We start from the raw sequence: 7,991 nt of genomic DNA on the forward strand, positions 1-7,991 counted from the left end.
GAAAGGAACCATGGCTCAGCTTCATGAAAACGTTATTTTTATTAACTCAGTTTGTTAAATACCCGATGTAGGGTGGATTCAAGAAATGTTTATTGCTCTTTCAATAACCCCAATTCTTCAATCTTTCAATTCTGATTGATTCAGTCAGTGTGGATAACAATAACAGGTCAATTGAAAAGTCCCCGGCCTGCCATAGTAAAACACATTTTTTTGGCAAAATTAGTTTTTTTTACTCAACATAATTACCTTCAAGGGTGATACACTGATTATAGCGACCCTCCAACTTTTCGATACCATTTTTGTAGTACGATTTGCCCTTTGCTTCAAAACTGGCCTCAGTTTCGGCGATCATCTCTTCATTCGACGAAAATTTCTTCCCAGCGTGAATTCTTTTGAGCTCTGAGAAAAGGAAATAGTCACTGGGGGCCAGATCTGGAGAATACGGTGGATGGGGAAGCAATTCTAAGCCCAATTCATGGATTTTTGCCATTGTTTTCACTGACTTGTGACACGGTGCAATGTCTTGGGGAATGCATCCATTCGGATGACTTCGGAGTGAAATGATGGAGGCATGTTTCATCCATTGTGATATATCGAGGCAAAAATTCGATTTTATGACGCTTGATAATTTTTAAACACTGCTCCGAATCATCAACTCGTCGTTGTTTTTGGTCAAAACTGAGCTCGCGCGGCACCCACTTTGCACAGAGCTTTCTCATACCCAAATATTCGTGAATGATATGATGTACACGTTCAGTTCATATTTTTAGAGTGTCTGTTATTTCATTCAATTTAAATTTAGGGTCATTCGAAATCATTTTGTGGATTTTTTTGATGTTTTCGTTGGTAACAACCTCTTTTGGGTGTCCACTGCGTTCATGTCTAAACGTAGCATACCAATCTATGATAGTTGATTTTCCTGGGGCAGTGTCCGGAAACTAGGCGTCAAGCCAAGTTTTTGCTTCAACTGAATTTTTTCCCTTCAAAAAGCAATATTTTATCAACACGCCAATTCCTTTTTATCAGTTTTTGATCGATAGAATCCAGTTTTTTCAAAATAAAAATGTTGCTTCAATCAAAGTGCTATAATTCACAAACTAATGATACTACAGCTGTCAAATTTTTACACGCATCTCTTGAGGGTCAGGACTAACTAAAAAGATATAGATTTAATTCTAGTAGCGCCATCTATGTGTCCGGCCGGGGCCTCTTCTATTGACCTCTTATGTAAGAACAAAAACCAACTAATATGGAAGACTTGCTGGGCTCTTCCATATCTTTTTGTTTTATACAATCCCTTTCTAGAGGAGTAAAAGCTAGAGAGTCAAGGTATTATTATATTTTATGTTTTTAGGCTCCCAACATATAACAGGAATATCAAAAGTTACAGCACGTTTTTTTTTCTTCAGACACTCTCACTTCGTCACTTAAGCTGATTTACCAATTTTCATAGCAAAATAAATGTAGTCAGAAAGATGTGCAGAAAATATTATTTCATTGCAATTTAGGACATGATGTATCTCCTGGCATTTTTATATAACTCTTTTTGCCTCGACACACAATTGAGAAATTCTGCAGTTTTGAAAAAAGTATTATAATACGATGACAAACACACAAACAAACATTTGATTTAGTTGACAACATGTATGCTGTGAAGAAACTAACTAATAATTTATTTAAAAAATAAATAATGTGACTGTATATTTTTATTCTATTTATCTACGTATCCAACAGCAATATAAGTTTTAAATGGTTATATCTGAACAATTAACATTAAAATTTCGAAAATTCGACGGCTTAATGATTATTGATGACTTTTGGATTAACTGTACCCACTTGTGTCTATTATTATATGGGCAATAATTTTAGTAATATATTTGTTTATATAAAAAATTATTTTTTGCTTCAAAACTTTTTAATATAAATTTTCAGGATCCACGACTATTGTTATAAAATAAGTAAAAACGAAAAATGCTTTCAAAAACGTCGTCAAAAAAGAAAAGAGTCATTTTATTTGTAATTTTCCATAGTGTTCTTCAATGAATTTCTATTTTAACAGAAATAAAAGGAACCCCAAAAACCTGAGTCTTATTCATCATTCCCAGAAATATTGATGGTTGTACTCCATAGTCCATTTATTTTCGTCATTACCATGACTTGAGTTTTCGTTCTTATTTATTCGTTGTAAAAACATAAAACTTATTCTTATTAGCCAATAATAGAATAAAAGCGCCATATTTAGTATATTATAATACATAACATATTACAATTCACTGCGAGTAAGGAACATAGAAAAAAGTTAATTTTTCCTTAACCTTTTGGAGAAATATTAGGGTGCAGTTTTATAATTAATATAAAGTTGCTTTACATAACCTTCATTATTAATTTCTGTGCTGTTGTACATTTCAAATACAATAATTTTTAATCGTTTAACATAAATCTTTCGTAGGAAAGATATAAATTATAGAAATAAATGTTTTCTTTATTGATAATATTTATATTTACCATATTCAATACTGGTTACAACAAAATGTTTTAAAATCCTGTGTCCATTAAATTATTTTGTTATATCTTGTTGTTTGGAAAATTTAAACGATATTTATACATATAGAAATTTACATTATTAGACGAATTTTGCATTATAAGTTGTTTTATATGTTTGGATATATGTAGGTTTGTATGTTATGCCTAGGACGTTGGAATCTTTAATATTCTAGTGAGCAATGTGACAATAACATTTTGTACAATTTTCAAAATTGTTTTTATTCGAGGAACTGGAACAAACATAGCTGATGATTGAATGATGGAAACCAAGAATATATCAATCACCTTAATGAAAGGATATCACGTAGATAGTATGAATATATTTGGTTAAAAGGAAATACCCACTATTAACACATTCTTATTTTCCTGGCATTTCGATGAATACGGTTTCCAATTTAAATCATTATTTTTCTCAAATAGTTTTTTTTGTATATCAAAATTAAAACTCATGTTTCTTCATGTATTTTTATCACCGTTATGTAATTTAGAATATTTTTAGGAAAGCTTATTTTATTTTGCTGTTTTTTGTAAGTACGATATTTTTAAAGATTATGATAACATATAATATGCTAAATATATGCATGTAATCATTTAGTTTAATTAAATTTTATTTTAAGTATTGCACCAATTATTTTATACTTATTCTAAAATTTTCAGTTATTTAGAAGGTTTCCATAAATTGAAATATCACTGAAATATTATACATAATATCTCATGTATGAGAGTATATTATGATATATTGACATAACTTTTAGATTACCCTCTTAAAAAAATGTACAAAAATTATAGGCCTGTGTGAGACAAGAAGGAATATTTAATATATAGGAATATATTATGGTTTAGGGTAAATGATAATGGGGCCTAAAGTTTTATAATTATATTTTATATGTTATTGATACTATGCCTCTACATATTTTAAATACTTTCTGCTTTATTCTTATTAATTGTTAATAAAAACAGCCTCAAAAATTGCCCCAGCTCTCCTGGTAGTGGGCTACATTATCCTAATCCAATTTTGCAATACCCTGTCCATTATTTGCTACTTTATTTTACCTATAGTTTCATAAACTACAAATGAAATGAAAGAAAATAAAGAAGATAATTAAATAGGTGATAAAGATAATTATGAATGAATTATTGCCTGAATACCTCATGAAAGGGTATCGCAGCTCCTAAGCTTTCTAAATACTACATATTCTAACTCTAAATATTGGATCTGTCTTCGTCTAGTTTCCATTTTATGTTCTTCTGCTATTCCGCTTGTTCCTTCCTGTTGATATATTATCTTTGTTCATTCATTTTGGGATTTTTCTTTCGTTTTTTTGTTAGTTACACTGTTTTTATTTTCTTTGTTTTACACTCCCCTATTTTTATTCTCATTTGCATCCTGTCTTATTTCCACATTCCTGTGCACTTCTTTACTCTTATCATCTTTTTAATTTTCGTTATCTTCAACTTAATTTTTTCTCTCTTTGTTGCACTCTCTAGTTCTTCCTACTATCCTCGTGTTTCATTAATGAACAATCTACTATTATTGCTCGCTATATTTGTTCTTTTGTCTCTTTCATATATGGTGTTAACAATTTCCTAATTCACCTTGTTTGCTTGTGTAGATATTCTTTTATTTTTATATCAATTATTCGATTTTTTTTATATTTAGTATTTATTCTTTCTTTATTCTTGTAGATATTGGTCTTTCCTATTATCTCATATTGTTTTCCATTCTTTTTAACATGTCTATTTCAATTTTTGTTATGTCCAATCTTGTTTCATTTTTTTAAATATATTTTTCGTTTAATAACACAATTTTATATTATCCATATTGTATCTTGTTTCAAATATCAAGGTTTAAAAAAATGTCTCTCTATGTTCTTCCATGTCTTTGTATTATTTGCATCGTGTTCCCCATTTCGTGTTTTATTTAGTTACGGTTAGTATTATATCAGGACTTCCGTTTCTACGTTGCTTTTTTGTTAATTATTTTCCTCTTCTATGAATTTATGGTATTTTCATCACAACACGTATTCTTACCATCACTTTGTTGCTTTCCAGAACCGGACTTATAATAACAATAATATAACAATAGTAAAAATTATACTGATCTGGACTTCAAAAATAAATTAACAGTTGCAACTAAGTTTCGAAACAAAATACACTATATATGAATTATTTAGTCTATATGAATGTTTATATTTGTAATGTTTTGTTTCTGAGTATAAAAAAAATTCTGTATAAAAGGAAACAGGAAGTATATACATAACAAGCAGCAACGTTAATGACAAATAAAATAAATAATGTAACATTTGCTGAACATGAGAGTGGCAACAAAAAAAGACATCGAAAAAGTATCAATTTACTAGTAGAACACATTTTGTTTGGCATTTAATAACATAATAGTTGTTATCAAAGGATGAATTAAGTATTCCGGGAAAAATTACGCGCACCCAACGTCGCTTTATCTTTATTGTTTTCAGTAATAGCATCAGACGGTAACCTTCACGGGGCCTCATGCACTACCATCCCAGGACGATGCACTTATTTTGCAATGCTCAAATTTAATTGTCTGTCTGTTATCAAATATAAATATATTGTCGAAAATATGCAGCAATATCTGTTTTAAAAAATTCGTGGTTTGTTATCAGTGATTATTTAGTAACAGTCCCCTAACAAATGGTTAATATTGAGAAAAAAGGATGACATGTTTGTAATGTTATCCATTTCTACAATTGCTAACAGTTTATGCATATCATGCTATTAGCTTGTACATTAACGTTTGCTAATATTTGGTTCTAAATGATCATTATATGAAATTATAGGATTTATGTTTATTCAGCATAAAATTATAATGATAACTCAAGTATTTAATATATTAAGTATACTTAATCAGCATATTAAGTCGTTGTAATATATAATGACAACTAAATTTTATAACATATTACTAAATGTTATCAATTTGTCATAGCTTATTCTATAGTATTTCATAGTTGATTATAAGAATATAAACAGTAAAAGGCTTATTTCACCTGAGCAGTTGTAAACGTTATAATTGAAATAATATCCAATATAAAATTTACATTCATTTTAATTAAGACGAAATTAATGAAATAGACAATTATAGCTAGAGTCAGATATTTAATTGTATGTATTTATAAGTCCCCGGCCTACCATAGTAAAACACATTTTTTGGCAAAATTAGTTTTTTTATTCAATATATTTCCCTACAAGGGTGATACATTGATTATAGCGACCGTCCAAATTTTCGATATCACTTTTGTAGTACGATTTGTCCTTTGGTTCAAAATAGGCCTCAGTTTCGGCGATCATCTCTTCATTCGACAAAAATTTCTTCCCAGATAGCATTCTTTTAAGATCTCCGAACAGGGAATAGTCGCTGGGGGTCAGATATGGAGAATACGATGGATGAGGAAGCCCAATTCAAGGATTTTTGCCATTGTTTTCACTGACTTGTGACACGGTGCATTGTTTTGGTGAAGCAGCACTTTCTTTTTCTTCAACCGTTTTTCGGCGATTTCGTCCTTCAAACGGTCTAATAACACTATGTAATAGTTGCTGTTGATGGTCTTCCTTTTTCAAGGTAGTCAATGAAAATTATTCCATGCGCATCCCAAAATATAGACGTCATAACCTCGCCAGTCGACTGTTGCGTTTTCCCACGCTTTGGAGCGGGTTCATCAGCGGGTGTGCAGTCCACTCGGATGACTATCGATTGGACTTCGGAGTGAAATGATGGAGCCATGTTTCATCTATTGTCACATATCGACGCAAAAACTAATGTTTATTACGCTTGATTATCTTCAAACACTGCTCCGAATCATCAACTCATCGTTTTTGGTCAAAAGTGAGCTCGCGCGGTACCCACTTTACACAGAGCTTTCTTATACCCAAATATTCGTGAATGATATGTTGTACACATTCATCTGATATCCTTAGAGAGTCTGTCTGCCTTAGAGCAACAACCTCTTTTGGGCGTCCACTGCGTTCACCGTCTTCGGTGCTCATTTAACCATGTCTAAACTTAGCATACCAATCCTTGATTGTTGATTTTCCTGGGGCAGTGTCCGGAAACTCGGCATCAAGCCAAGTTTTTGCTGCAACTGTATTTTGCCCTTCAAAAAGCAATATATCAACACGCGAAATTCTTTTTTATCCATTTTTTTCACAATAACAAAAGTTGCTTCACTCAAAATGCTATAATTCACAAACTAATGATTCGGCAGCTGTCAAATTTATACACGGATCTTTTGAGGGTTAGGTTAACTAAAAAACATATGGATTTAATTCTAGTAGCGCCATCTATGTATTAGGCCGGGGACTTATGTTATAATGCCGGATGAATAATGTTATTAAAATTACTCTGATAAAATTAAAAAGAAATAAAAAATAATATTAGTGCAAAAAGGCCCCTGGTGTTGACCTTACTAAGGGGAAAATATTAAAGGAACTTTCAAGAAAAACACTAATTAGGATCATCAACCTGATAAATTCTTGGTTCAGACTACAAAGAGTACCACAACTGTTGAAGATTGCTGACTCAGCAAGTAGTCCTCTTGATATTAAATTCGGTGGAATCCACATTTTAAAAACAAATGTTAAGAAATCAAACAGAAGTAAAATAAATGTATTAGTTATTGGGTAGATAGCCCTGTTATTATATAATAAGTGTTCACTTTACCAATCAGTCTTGAAACCAGTGTGGACTTATGGTGTTCAACTCTGAGGTTGTACCAGTGAACGTAATACAAATATTATAAAAAGATTCCGAAACAAGGCTCTATGGTATATTCGTAGGGCTAATCTGCATAAAAACCTGAAGGTAGAAACTGTCGATAACGTTATTAGGGGCTATCCCCAAAGACATGAACAGAGGCTTCATCAGCACATCAATCTTGAGGTTCTCCAGTTCATAGATAATGATGGCTTAGACAGAAGATTGAAGATGGTGAAACCATTTGATCTAGTTCAGTGAAGCTATTAGTAAATGTCAGTGCAGATTGAAAATAGTGACATAGATGTTAAACCTAAGTGTCTATCTATCGTAGAATGAGTATCTTGTAATTTTAAAAACGTAGCAAATTGAGATAAAAACAATTAGTTTATTAGCGTTAATTTACTAGATTGCATCCATTATATTTCTTGAGCTAAGGACCAAACGGAAAAACAACAACGTTGCCAATTCAGAAAGCTTTCTGTGGTTGTTAAAGCAAGATAAAACAGATTTTTACGCCAGTATCTGATAACATAAGGAACATGTATACGCTACTTCACCTGAATCAAAAGGATTCTCAGCAGAGTAGACAGGAGCTGGTGAGAACAGTCCAAAGCAACCAAAAATAAACTGTTCTACAAAAAAAAGGTATTGGAACAGCATTTGAATGAATGTATCACTTTTGAAGAAGCTCTGAAAGAATAATTTGGTCTTATGATTT

This window comes from Rhynchophorus ferrugineus, unplaced genomic scaffold (assembly GCF_030347505.1).
Source record: "Rhynchophorus ferrugineus isolate W39M unplaced genomic scaffold, kcgeb_rfMv2 rfM5, whole genome shotgun sequence".
Taxonomy (NCBI): Eukaryota; Metazoa; Arthropoda; class Insecta; order Coleoptera; family Curculionidae; genus Rhynchophorus; species Rhynchophorus ferrugineus.